Source organism: Pan troglodytes, chromosome 5 (genome assembly GCF_028858775.2).
Source record: "Pan troglodytes isolate AG18354 chromosome 5, NHGRI_mPanTro3-v2.0_pri, whole genome shotgun sequence".
In the NCBI taxonomy this organism is placed as follows: domain Eukaryota; kingdom Metazoa; phylum Chordata; class Mammalia; order Primates; family Hominidae; genus Pan; species Pan troglodytes.
In genome coordinates this window covers 163606805-163619685 of record NC_072403.2, presented here as the reverse complement: position 1 = coordinate 163619685, position 12881 = coordinate 163606805, and the positions used below count along the sequence as shown (strand labels likewise).

The 12881-nt window shown below is 39.4% G+C and overlaps 1 protein-coding gene across 1 annotated transcript in view; it reads right to left on the bottom strand.

Moving 5' to 3' along the window:
- Window positions 1–1798, bottom strand: part of ESR1 (estrogen receptor 1) — a 447866-nt gene extending 446068 nt beyond the window's left edge. Inside the window, exon 1 of the mRNA XM_054686430.2 lies at window positions 1707–1798. The gene's annotated coding sequence lies outside the window, so the exon portion shown is untranslated. The remainder of the gene's footprint in view (window positions 1–1706) is intronic.
- Between the last annotated feature and the right edge of the window lie 11083 nt (window positions 1799–12881).

The following is a 12881-nucleotide window of genomic DNA, read 5'->3' as shown; positions in this document are numbered from 1 at the left end:
CTATTTTTATTGAATGAGGAATATTAATGAGAATGATTTTAACAAAACAGCAAACAATAGCACTAGTGTGCTGTGTGTGAGTGAGGATAGCTCAGGAATACCAGAGGGGAAAAGGATTTCAGAATCAATAAGTACTTTCGTGAGCTATTTCACAAAAATGACATGAAAGAAAATATTTAGAGATACGGAAAAGGTCAAACTAACCTGAAACTCGGTTTTATTGACAAAAGTTTAAGTTACCTTTAGCATATTTCATCATCCCATAATCAGGACCATCAATAAATATTTACTGAGTGCCTACTGCAGTCAAGACACTGCAGTGTGGGCTGCAGTTAACGTCCAGGTGATGGGAGAATTGCTTAGAAGTACAAGGTACCTTTCTTGGATGGCTAAAATCTAATTGGAGAGTAAGGCATAGCATAAAAATAAATCTATAGAAGAAAAATCATTAAACAAAACTAGCCTACAAAATTTTCCCATGTTTTTTGGGATGCACTTAGATGGTTTTAAATTTTAAAAATATTTTGAAACATAAAGCTTAAAAGAGTGAACAACTCTGGTCATCATACTTTTTTTTTGCCAGAACCTCACTAGAGGAAGATATTAGATTGGATGATATGAAAATGCCAATATATAACCATTTTTTACATCCAAAAAAACCCAAAATTTCATGTGGTTCAACCTTGATTTCAGTAAGCTATTTTTGAAAGCTGGATACATATTGAAATATGTGTAACATTTGCAGTTCATCTACTCTGGACTCACGCTAATTCCTTCTGGGGCCTTTTCAGATTCAAGATAGATTTGCAGGAAAAAATGCATAATATTTAAACTGAGGGACTGGAAAATTAGCATGAAAAGTTCACCAGTGATATGGAAAATTTCACCCAATACATTTTGTAAAGAACAAAAACCTAAACACCCATGGTAGATCCACTTCAGTAAACCATGTTAGTACAGCAACATTATCCAACAATAAAATTTAAGAACAATTTTCTCCCTAAGGGACTCATTTTCCTTAGAAAATTATGCAAAGTGTGAACAACTGTGAAATACAATTGTTACCCAAAATATTTAACTTAACAATAGATTGAAAACTATTATAATGTAATGTAATTTATAACGACTAAAATTTTAATTTTAATGGTTAGTACCCATAAAAGTTGTCTAGTTTAATTAATTTCCCTTTTTCATTGGTGCAGTGGGTCTTAAATGTATCTATATTTTGCTACATCTTTTTAAAACTTTAAATTCCCACACATTAAATTTCTCTACAACTGCCTATCTAAATCAGTTTTTAATGATAAAGACATATGATGCCCCTATATGAATAGACAGAGAAAAAACTAAAACAAACAAAAACTGTACTCCCCCTGTGTAAGATATAGACATTTATTATCATTGAAAAGTTGTTTGGCTAACTTTACAGTCCAAAAATTCTCCTAACTGGAAAGATTGTCATTATAAATTAAAATCTCCAAAAACCTCCACACCATGTATGAAGTCTTTGAAGGTATCAACCATTGTGCCCATATATATCCCACAGCCTTGTCTTGGTATCACCTTTTGAGACACAAATGTTCTTTCTATGGCATGTGCTTTTATCCTGACGTGTGAGGCCTTGGTCTGATAACCTCCTTACATAGTCATCTTAATATTCAGTTGTCCAAGGGAAAGTTAATAGAGTAGAAAAAATAAAAACTTACCTTCTTTGGTAGCTACAGAATATAATTCACAATCAAAAGGATTGGTATCAGATTTTGGAGATATTTGAGGCTCTGCGATTATTTCTCTGACTGCTTAGAACCTTAGAATCTACCAAAATAAAATCTATTAATCAAATATTTTTTTTGGACTAAGCTTACACAGTTTGTTCAGGCATTGGTAGCAAGTCTGGAAGAGTCATCTCTGCTTTCGGGAAAATTATGCTGACTGAAAGAAAGCACAGAACAATCGTCTCAAAACCGTCAGTAGTTTTTCTAAAGGATGTCAAATGTGCACTTCACAGTGAGGGAAAATGTTGACCAATACTGTTGTTTGTGATGAATACATCACATAATAGTGAAAATGTGGTGTAGCAGGTAGCAAGTTTCCATTCTGTGCACTGGAACTGAAAAACTGTACCTAGAAAGGGTATTCTGAAAAATACTAATTATATGGACAAAGCCTTAATATTCTTAATACAAAGAGCTCTTAAAAGTCTATTTTAAAACGGAACATGTGAACATAAAAACTAATAAAAGATTTACAAAGGACAAAATAATAGAGATCAGTAAACATAATTTTTAAAGGTCACTGTTAATTGGAGAATTACAAATTTTTTAAACTGTGTGCTATCAGGTTTTAAACATTTATGGTGGTGATAATGTAGGAAGTAGGCATTCTCAAACACTGCTGGCAGAAGTATAAAATATTCCTAGAGCAATATGACTTTATTCAAAATCTTAAAATACTCAAGGAAAAAAAGAGCTTTTCTTCATCTACAGTTCAAAATAATATAGCTTAAAACTATATTATTCCTAGGCCTATGTATAACAAGACATCTTCAAAATGTTGCCTTCTTATGCATGAATATTATGTAATTCTACTTATTTAGATCTTCTTTAATATTTCCCAAGAAAATTTTTCCTCTAAGAAGTTTTTCTACATCTTATGTTAGATTTATTTTCTAATGTTATTGTCTTTTTTCTGGTATAGTGAAATGACATTGACTTTTGTATATTAATTTTATATCCAGCCCTCTTGCGGAGCTCTCCTACAATTTCTAATAATTTGCCTGAAGATTCTTTGGAGTTTTTTCATGTAAACGTGTATATCATCTGAAAATACTTAGTTTCATTTCTTCCTTTTCAATCCTTATATCTGACTTTATAGTTCTCCCAATTTTTGTCATATATATTTTGAGGCAGCTTAATTGGGTATGTATACATGTTTAGAATGGATATTTCTTGGTGAATTGAAACTTTAACCCTGTGACTTTCTCTATTACTATAATGTTTTGTATCTAAATGTGAGCTTTATCTGATACTAATACAAATGCACCAGCTTTCCTTTGTCACTCTGTGGATATTTCCATCTTTTTATTTTCTGGTTTTGTGTATATGCTTTAGGTATGTTCACATGAAAAGCATATATCCAAATTTTTAAAATCTCATTTAATAGTTCCTTTCTTTCAACTGGCAAATTTAACCTATTTATAGTTATTGTGACAGTGATATATTTACACATCTTTGGACTATTTTATTTTACTGTTTCAATTTGATTCAGGATTTCTATTTCTTTTTAACGCCTTCTAATTCTTAAAAGTTCTGTGTTGATACCTTCCCCCAGCAAGTCAAGAATTGAGCCCGATCTCACGTCCCTTGGCTTTCTCCCATGTTTTCATCAACCCCCTTAATGTTGATACAATCTGGAATTTTAAGTCTGAATAATATTAACGAAGTTTTCCTTTTTGTATTCTTTGGTATTTCTCATATTTTTATGTCAACAAACTTTACTAAGTCATGTGACTATCTTTATTTCAAAGCATCTCATGTGTGTGTGTGAAGGTGGAAAGTCTTGGGTACCAAAAAAACCAGTTGATTATTCCCTTCACCATGAAATACCCCCTCCTGTCAGTGCTTCATTTCCAGCTCCCGGCAGCCTGGCAGCATTAGAAGGAGATTTTGTTTTTTTGTTTTTTTCCTCTAGCTCATTTTTTTGCTTCAACTGCCTACTGGCAGACAGCTCCTCACTGCCTGGACTTCACCTCTGAGAACGGCCTTCTGGGCTGCAGCTCTGGGGGCAGGCACCAAGTGTCCTGGGGCAAAAGCCAAACTCCAAAAACTCTATTTGATCACTCCACAGCCACACCTGAGGCCTCTGCCCCAAGCTGCAGCCACCACCCCAACACACACACCTACACACTAATGCAAAACAATTCTCACAGATTTTTCCAAATCTTGATGTTTTCCTTCTATAATTTTTCCCTATGTGACAGATGAGAACCAGTAGTCTCAGCTAGTTCAGCATCTTGTAAGAACTCAAACCTTAGAAATGTGTACGTATAAGAATATACCTCACTGAATCTTTATAATATTAAAACATCGTTTTTATTTTTTAAAATCCCTGAGTAGGGTTTTTAAGAAATAGGTTTGATATATTCATAGGATAGAAAACAATGTAGCCATTAAATTACACTGTAGAAAAAATGTCAAATGATGTGGGAAAATAATCTTGATATACTGATAAAGGAAAAAAGTCAGTTTACAAAATAGGATTACAGTATGACTTGAGTTCTCGTTATATACAAACACATGTTTACACAAAAATCAATATTATAGAGCACGTATTTAAAAAATGCCAAAACCAGGCTGGGCGTGGTGTCTCACACCTGTAATCCTAGCACTTTGGGAGGCAGAGGCGGGCAGATCACTTGAGGTCAGGCGTTCGAGACCAGTCTGGCCAACATGGTGACACCCCATCTCTACTAAAAATACAGAAATCAGCCAGGCGTGGTGGTTGGCACCTATAATCCCAGCTACATGGGAGGCTGAGATAGGAGAATTGCTTGAACCCAGGAGGTACAGGTTGCAATGGCACCACTGCACTCCAGCTTGGGTGACAGAGCGAGATTCTGTCTCAAAAAATAATAAAATAATAAAATAAAATAAAAAGCAAAAGCAGAATAAAGTATGTGGTTCTGTTAATAGTATTTTACCGGTGTCAATGTCCATATTTTAATAATGTACTAGAGTTATATAAGATGGTATCATTGTGGGGAGCTGGGTAAAAGTTACATGGCAATTCTGTACTGTTTTTGTAACTTCTCGTGAGTCTAATTTTATTTTAAAATAAAATGTTTAAAAGTATACATGGTAACAGACTTTCTTTGGGGAGGGGAGGGAGTTCTGCTTAGCAGACATACCTCCTTTATGACACCCCTTGATTCCTTCTGGAGAGGAAGAGAATAAAAATTATCCCACTGTGAACAGACAGACTTGAGGGGATTCTAAATCAAGGCGCTTTCGTATTTCCAAGCCAAATGCATCCACAGGGTCTATCACAGACGACTTCAGCAAGAATATTCCTCTCATAGCCAAAGTATAGGGATCGGACTCAAGCTGGTCCAATCAGACCCTCTCTCCAGGGACTTTCTATCTTGATTAGAGATGCAATGAAGGAAAGATGCTCAGAGGCGATTTGTTCCCACCTGGGCAGATAGCTTTTGTTGCCCAAATTCCAGGGTATTTTTAATTGACAAATAAAAATGTATTTATGAATCATGTACAACATGATTTTGGACTACATACACATTGTGAAATGGCTAAATAGAGCTAACTAACATACGCATTATCTCACATACTTATTTTTTTAAGTGAGAACACTTAAAATCTACTCTCTTAGCAACTTTCAAGAATTCAATACAGTCACAATGTTATTAACTACAGTCACCATGTTGTACAATAGATCTCTTGAACTTATTCCTCCTGCCTAACTGAAATTTTGTATGCTTTGACCGATATCTCCTCAACTCCTCCTTCCCCAGCCTCTGGTGACCACCATTCTACTCTCTGTTTGTATAAGCTCAACTTTTTTTAGATTCCACATATAAGTGAGAATTTGCAGTATTTGTCTTTCTGTGCCTGGCTTAATTCACTTAATGTCCTCCAAGTTCATTTTAACCTGGTCTTCCAATTGTTTGTCATTCTATGATTTACCAAGCACCAGTCTGAAATATTCCCTTTTTGTTTGAGTTAGCCAAAGCCAGAAACTAAAAACCATAACTTAATAAATGATGTCTTATCCATCCCCATTCCAAAACAAAGATTTCAGTGAATTTGTCCTAATGTGAACTCCCTTCAAGTTAGGGAACATGGGTGAATAGTTGGAATATTTGTCCCATCCAAATCTTGTGTTGACATGTCATCCCCAGTGTTGGAGGTGGGGCCTGGTGGGAGGTGTTTGGGTCATGGGGGCGGATCTCTCATGAATGAGTTGGTGTCCTCCTCATGGTAATGATTCAGTTCTCACTCTATTAGTTCATGCAAGAGCTGGTTGCTTAAAGGAGCCTGGCACCTCCTCCCCCACTCTTGCTCCCTCTCATGTGACATGCCTGCTCCCTCTTTGCCTTCTGCCATGAGCAAAAGCTTCCTGAAGCCTCCCCAGAAGCCAAGCAGAAGCTGCTGCCCTGCTTGTATAGGCTGCAGAACTCTGAGCCAAATACACCTCTTTTCTTTATAAACTACCCAGCCTCAGGCATTCCTTCATAGCAACGCAAAACACACAATACAATTGGTCACAGACTCTTATCTCTTAGAGTGAAAGCTCAAATTAAAAAATTTCTCAACTCCGCCAAAATTTAGTAGCAGATTCTTCTTATTTGTTTCTCTTGGGTCTCTATACTGATAACTTTACCAAGAAGTTTTGACTACCAGATCAATTTTGGTAGCCAGACAAGCTTTATGATTATCAGTTTTGCCTCAAGAAAATTCTCTACCAACATTTAAAACTTCTGCTGAAAATTCCCTGGAATTTTACTTAAGCAAATGAAGCATCCTTTTTTTTTTTTTTTTTTTTTTTTTTTAAACAAATCAGGAAAGTGAATCACAGGTAAGACTATAGACTTTGGAATCAGAAAGACCAGATTTGAAGCCCGTCTTCACGGTGTGCTGGGATTCAGAGCTTGTGCAACTTACCTAATCTCTTTGAGCTTCTCTTTCCTCCTTCGAGGTGATCCAATTAATTCTTGTGGATTATTTGGAGTACAAAATAGGAGTTTCTGTACTGCTCCTGAAACTGTCAGCACAGAGCAGACACTTATCAAACCCTTGACTATGCATCAGACAGAAGAAGGACAAGGAGGAAAAAAAGGAGAAGGAGACAGAGAAAAGAAGGAAGAAGAAGAAGAAGAGGAAGAAGGAAAGGACCAGGTGCGGTGGCTCACACCTGTAATCCCAGCACTTTGGGAGGCCAAGGCAGGTGGATCACTTGAGGTCAGGAGTTCAAGACCAGCCTGGCCAACATGGTGAAACCCCATCTCTACTAAAAATACAAAATTAGCCAGACACGGTGGTGCATGCCTGTAATCCCAGCTACTCAGGAGGCTGAGGCAGAGGAATTGCTTGAATCTGGGAGGTGGAGTTTGCAGTGAGCCAAGATCACACCACTGCACTCCAGTCTGGGTGACAAGAGTGAAACAGTGTCTCAAAAAAAAAAAAAAAAAATACAAAAATTAGCTGGGTGTGGTGGCACACACCTGTAATCCCAGCTACTAGGGAGGCTGAGGCATGAGAATCACTTGAATCTGGGAGGTGGAGGCTGCAGTGAGCCAAGATCATGCCACTGCACTCCAGCCTGGGTGACAGAGCAAGATTCCATCTCAAAAGGAAGAAGAAGAAGGAGTGGATGAAGGAGGATGAGAAAGAGAACGGAGGAGAAGGAGAAAAGAAGGAGGTAAAAGGAGAAGGGAAGAAGCGAGGAGAAGGAGGAGGTTGGAGGAGAAACAAGAAGGAGGAGAGGGAGGAGGGAGGAGAGGGAGGAGGGAGGAGGGAGGAGAGGGAGGAGGGAGGAGAGGGAGGAGGGAGGAGAGGGAGGAGAAGAAAGATAAGGAGGAAAAGAAGGAATGAAAGAAAGAGGAGGGAAGGGGAGGAGAAGAGGAAAAAGAAAAAAGAGAAAGAAATGATGGCCCTCCCTCTCCCATAAAGACCAAGGAACTTAAAATGTGTTAAGTTTTTAAATTGTCTCATATACATTATATTTGTTATCATCATAGCAGACACATGAAACAGATAAAGCAAGTATTATTTTTCCTGCTGTAGTAAGAAGAAACTGAGGCTTCATGCCAAGTTAGGGGCAGAGTCAGGCCCAGAACCAAAGTTTCCACCCAGCATCTGTAATTCTCTCTGCCTGGTCCACATTTTGTAGAACATTGGTAGGTGACACCTATAACTGGCTAGTTTAGAAACATCTCCCTCCCACACCAAAAACAGGATGACTGCAACTCATACTATAACCTGAACAAACCTTTCACTATGCAAAAAAGTTAGGACATTTTATTGATACATAATAGTTGTACGTATTTTTGGAATACAATCAAATGTATAGTTCAAAATAGCTAGATAAGAAAAGAACTGGAATGTTTCCAACATAAAAAATCAGGAGTTTTTAAAATATGTGCATGAAAGTAATCAATACTAAAATCATCTCCTTGTTTAGTCATAAAATAACGGCAGATATACCTAAAATATTTTCAGATTACTATGGTTTTACCTAATGAACATAAACTGCAATGTTGCTCAACGGAGACTGCATATTATGTGATATTTCTGAGCTACACAAGCTTTCTAATCAGCACAGTCATTTGCTTGTGTGACAGTCACATGCCAGGATGAAATCTGACTTCTTAGTGCTCCTCTGTTAGAGAAAAGATGGCCTTGTTAAAAATTACCTCTCCAAGGTTCCGGTGCAGTGGTTCATGCCTATAATCCCAGCACTTTGGGAGGCCGAGGTGGGCAGATTGCTTGAGCCCAGGAGTTCGAGACCAGCCTGGCAAAACTGTGAAACTCTCTCACTATTAAAAACAATTTTAAACCTTAGCTGGTGTGGTGGTGCGTATCTGTAGTCCCAGCTACTCAGGAAGCTAAGGTGGGAGGATCATTTGAGCCCAGGAGGTCAAGGCTGCAGTGAGCTGTGATTGTCCCACTGCACTCAGCCTGGGCAACAGAACAAGACCCTGTCTCCAAAAAGAAAAAAAAAGAAAAAGAAAAAGAAAGAAAGAAATTACCTCTCCATATTGTTTTTTTTGTATTTCAATTATATCCCTTTTAGGGTAGGGAGAACAAATATTTCTTTTTTTTTTTTTTTTTTTTTTTTTGAGACGGAGTCTCGCTCTGTTGCCCAGGCTGGAGTGCAGTGGCGCGATCTCGGCTCACTGCAAGCTCTGCCTCCCGGGTTCACGCCATTCTCCTGCCTCAGCCTCCCTAGTAGCTGGGACCACAGGCGCCCGCCACCAAGCCCAGCTAATTTTTTATATTTTTTAGTAGAGACGGGGTTTCACCGTGTTAGCCAAGATGGTGTCGATCTCCTGACCTCGTGATCCACCTGCCTCGGCCTCCCAAAATGCTGGGATTACAAGCGTGAGCCACCGCGCCCAGCCAGAGAGAACAAATATTTCTAGCAAATGTATCCTTGTAGAGATCATAGATCATCATCATGGATGGGAGGCAAAGCTAGATGGCGGCTTCGACTCGGACGCACAGAACAGCGTGCAGAGGCTCACATGGTGAATTTCAGCTCCAGAACAACTGCAGGAATAAACCAGGAATCCCAGGAGGACCCACAGACCCTCTGAAGGAAGCGGACTGCTCCTGCAGGACCCAGGAGACACCCCAAATTATGTGAGTGCCCCAACTGCGGAAGTGGGAAAGGGAGATCCTCCGCCCTCGAACGCACACCCCCTATGGGGAAACTGAAGTTCTAGTTTGCAGGAGAAGATTCTGACCTTATCTGGAGCTGAGTCAATTTAGATAGACAAGCAAAACACAGGGATAGAGGAAGCAGCTGGAAAGGCCTGGGGAGCTCGCTGGGTCCCCAAGCAGGCCACTCCTGCCTGGCATCACAAGGATCCTTCAGGAGGGTGGCCAGAGGCACGGGGGAAACACCACAGGAAGAAGGAAGTCTCCAGCTGAACTTTGTAACAATTTGAACCAGTCAAGAAGCCTCCTGGCCATAACACGGGGGAGGGTGCGAATCCTGCGTGCAGACTCCACAGGCTGGGGAAGAACTAAAGCCCTTTTCTTTTGCCACTGGGAGGTGGGTAGACTGCGGCAAGTTCTCAGCCCTGCTTACCCCCTGCCTGGAAACAGACTCAGAGTTGTTAGCGGGGACACAGTGGGCGTGAGACCACCCCTTTGGATTGCGCAGGAGCTGGGTGAGGCTGGTGACTGTTGGCTTTCTCCCACTTCCCTGACAACCTGCATGACTCCGCAGAGGCAGCCGTAATCCTCCTAGGTACACAACTCCATTGACCTGGGAACCTCACTCCCATCCCCTCACAGCAGCCACAGCAGGACCTATCCAAGGAGGGTCTGAGCTCAGATCAGGCCTAGCCCTGCCCCCACCTGATGGTCCTTCCCTACCCTCCCTAGTAGCTGAAGACAAAGGGCATATATTCTTGGGAGCTCTAGGACCCCGCCCACTGCCAGTCCCTCTCCACACTACCATAGCTGATGCTGTCTGCAAAGCGCCACCTCCCGGCAGAAGGCCAACCAGCACAAAAATAGAGCATTAAACCACCAAAGCTAAGAACCAGGGATCCGTTTCGCCCCTCTACCACCTCCCCCATAACAGGTGCAGGTGTCCATGGCGGACAGACACACAGACAGTTCACACCACAGAACTCAGTGCCAACAACCCGCAATACCAGCTCACAGCCTGGTAGACTTGCTGAGTGGCTAGACCTGGAAGAGAGATAACCATTACTACAGTTCGGCTCTCAAGAAGCCACATCCAAAGGAAAAGGGAGAGAGTACTACATCAAGGGAACACCTCGTGGGATAAAAGAATATGAACAACAGCCTTCAGCCATAGAACTTCCCTCTGACAGAGGCTACCCAAATGAGAAGGAACCAGAAAACCAAATCTGATAATATGACAAAACAAGGCTCTTTAACACCCCCCAAAAAATCATACTAGCTCACTAGCAATGGATCTAAACTGAGAAGAAATCCCTGATTTACCTGAAAAAAGAGTTCAGAAGGCTAGTTATTCAGCTAATCAGAGGCACCAGAGAAAGCCAAACCCCAGTGCAAGGAAATCCAAAAAACAATAGAAGAAGCGAAGGGAGAAATAATCAAGGAAATAGATAGCATAAAGAAAAAACAATCAAAACTGCAGGAAACACTGGACACACTTATAGAAATGTAAAATGCTCTGGAAAGTCTCAGCAATAGAATTGAACAAGTAGAAGAAAGAAATTGAGAGTTCAAAGACAAGGTCTTCAAATTAACCCAATCCAACAAAGACAAAGGAAACAGAATAAGAAAATATTAACAAAGCCTCCAAGAAGTCTGAGATTATGTTGAATGACCAAACCTAAGAATAATTGATGTTCCTGAGGAAGAAGAGAATTCTAAAAGTTTGGAAAACATATTTGGGGGAATAATAGAGGAAAACTTCCCCAGCCTTGCTACAGACCTAGACATGCAAATACAAGAAGCACAAAGAACAACTGGGAAATTCATTGCAAAAAGATCATCACCTAGGCACGTTGTCATCAGGTTATCTAAAGTTAAGACAAAGGAAATAATCTTAAGAGCTGTGAGACAAAAGCACCAGGTAATCTATACAGGAAAACCTATCAGATTAACAGCAGATATCTCTCTCAGCAGAAACCCTACAAACTAGAAGGGATTGGGGCCCTATCTTTAGCTTCCTCAAACAAAACAATTATCAGCCAAGAATTTTGTATCCAGTGAAACTAAGCATCACATATGAAGGAAAGATACAGTCTTTCTCAGACAAACAAATGATGAGAGAATTTGCCACTACCAAGCCACCACTACAAGAACTGCTAAAAGGAGCCCTAAATCTTGAAACAATTCCTGGAAACACATCAAAACAGAAACCTCTTTAAAGCATAACACAGGACCTATAAAATAAAAATGCAATTTAAAAACAAAAAACCAAGGTACACAGTCAACAAAGAGCATGGTGAATGCAATGGTACCTCACATTTCAATACTAACATTGAATGTAAATGGCCTCAATGCTCCACTTAAAAGATACAGAACTGCAGAATGGTTAAGAATTCACCAACCAACTATCTGTTGCCTTCAAGAGACTCACCTAACACATAAGGACTCACATAAACTTAAAGTAAGGGGTGGAAAAAGACATTTCATGCAAATGGACACCAAAAGTGAGCAGGGGTAGCTATGTTTATATCAGACAAAACAAACTTTAAAGCAACAGCAGTTAAAAAAGACAAAGAGGGATAGTATATAATGGTAAAAGACCTTGTCCATCAGGAAAATATATATGCATCTAACACGGGAGCTCCCAAATTTATAAAACAACTACTAATAGACCTAAGAAATGAGATAGATAGCAACACAATAATACTGGGGGACTTCGATACTCCACTGAGAGCACTAGACAGATCATCAAGATGGAAAGTCAACAAAGAAGCAATGGATTTAAACTATACCTTGGAACAAATGAACTTAACAGATATACACAGAACATTCCATCCAACAACCACAAAATACATATTCTATTCAACAGTGCATGGAACTTTCTCCAAGATAGACCATATGATATGTCATAAACAAGCCTCCATAAATATAAGAAAACTGAAATTATATCAAGCACTCTGTCAGACCAGAGTGGAATAAAACTGGAAATAGACTCCAAAAGGAACATTCGAAACCATGCAAAGACATGGATATTAAATAACCTACTCCTGAATGATCATTGGGTCAAAAACGAAATCAAGATGGAGATTAAAAAATTATTTGAACAGAACGACAATAGTGACACAACCTATCAAAACCTCTGGGATACAGCAAAGGCGGTGCTAAGAGGAAAGTTCATATCCCTAAACATCCACATCAAAAAGACTGAAAGAACACAAACTGACATTCTAAGGTCACATCTCAAGGAACTAGAGAAACAAGAACAAACCCAACCCAACCCCAGCAGAAGAAAGGAAATAACCAAGATCAGAGCAGAACTAAATGAAATTGAAACAACAACAAAAAAATACAAAAGATAAGTGAAACAAAAAGCTGGCTCCTTGAAAAGATAAATAAAGCTGATAGACGATTAGCAAGATTAACCAACAAAAGAAGAGAAAAAATCCAAATAACCTCAATAAATGGGAGATATTACAACTGACACTG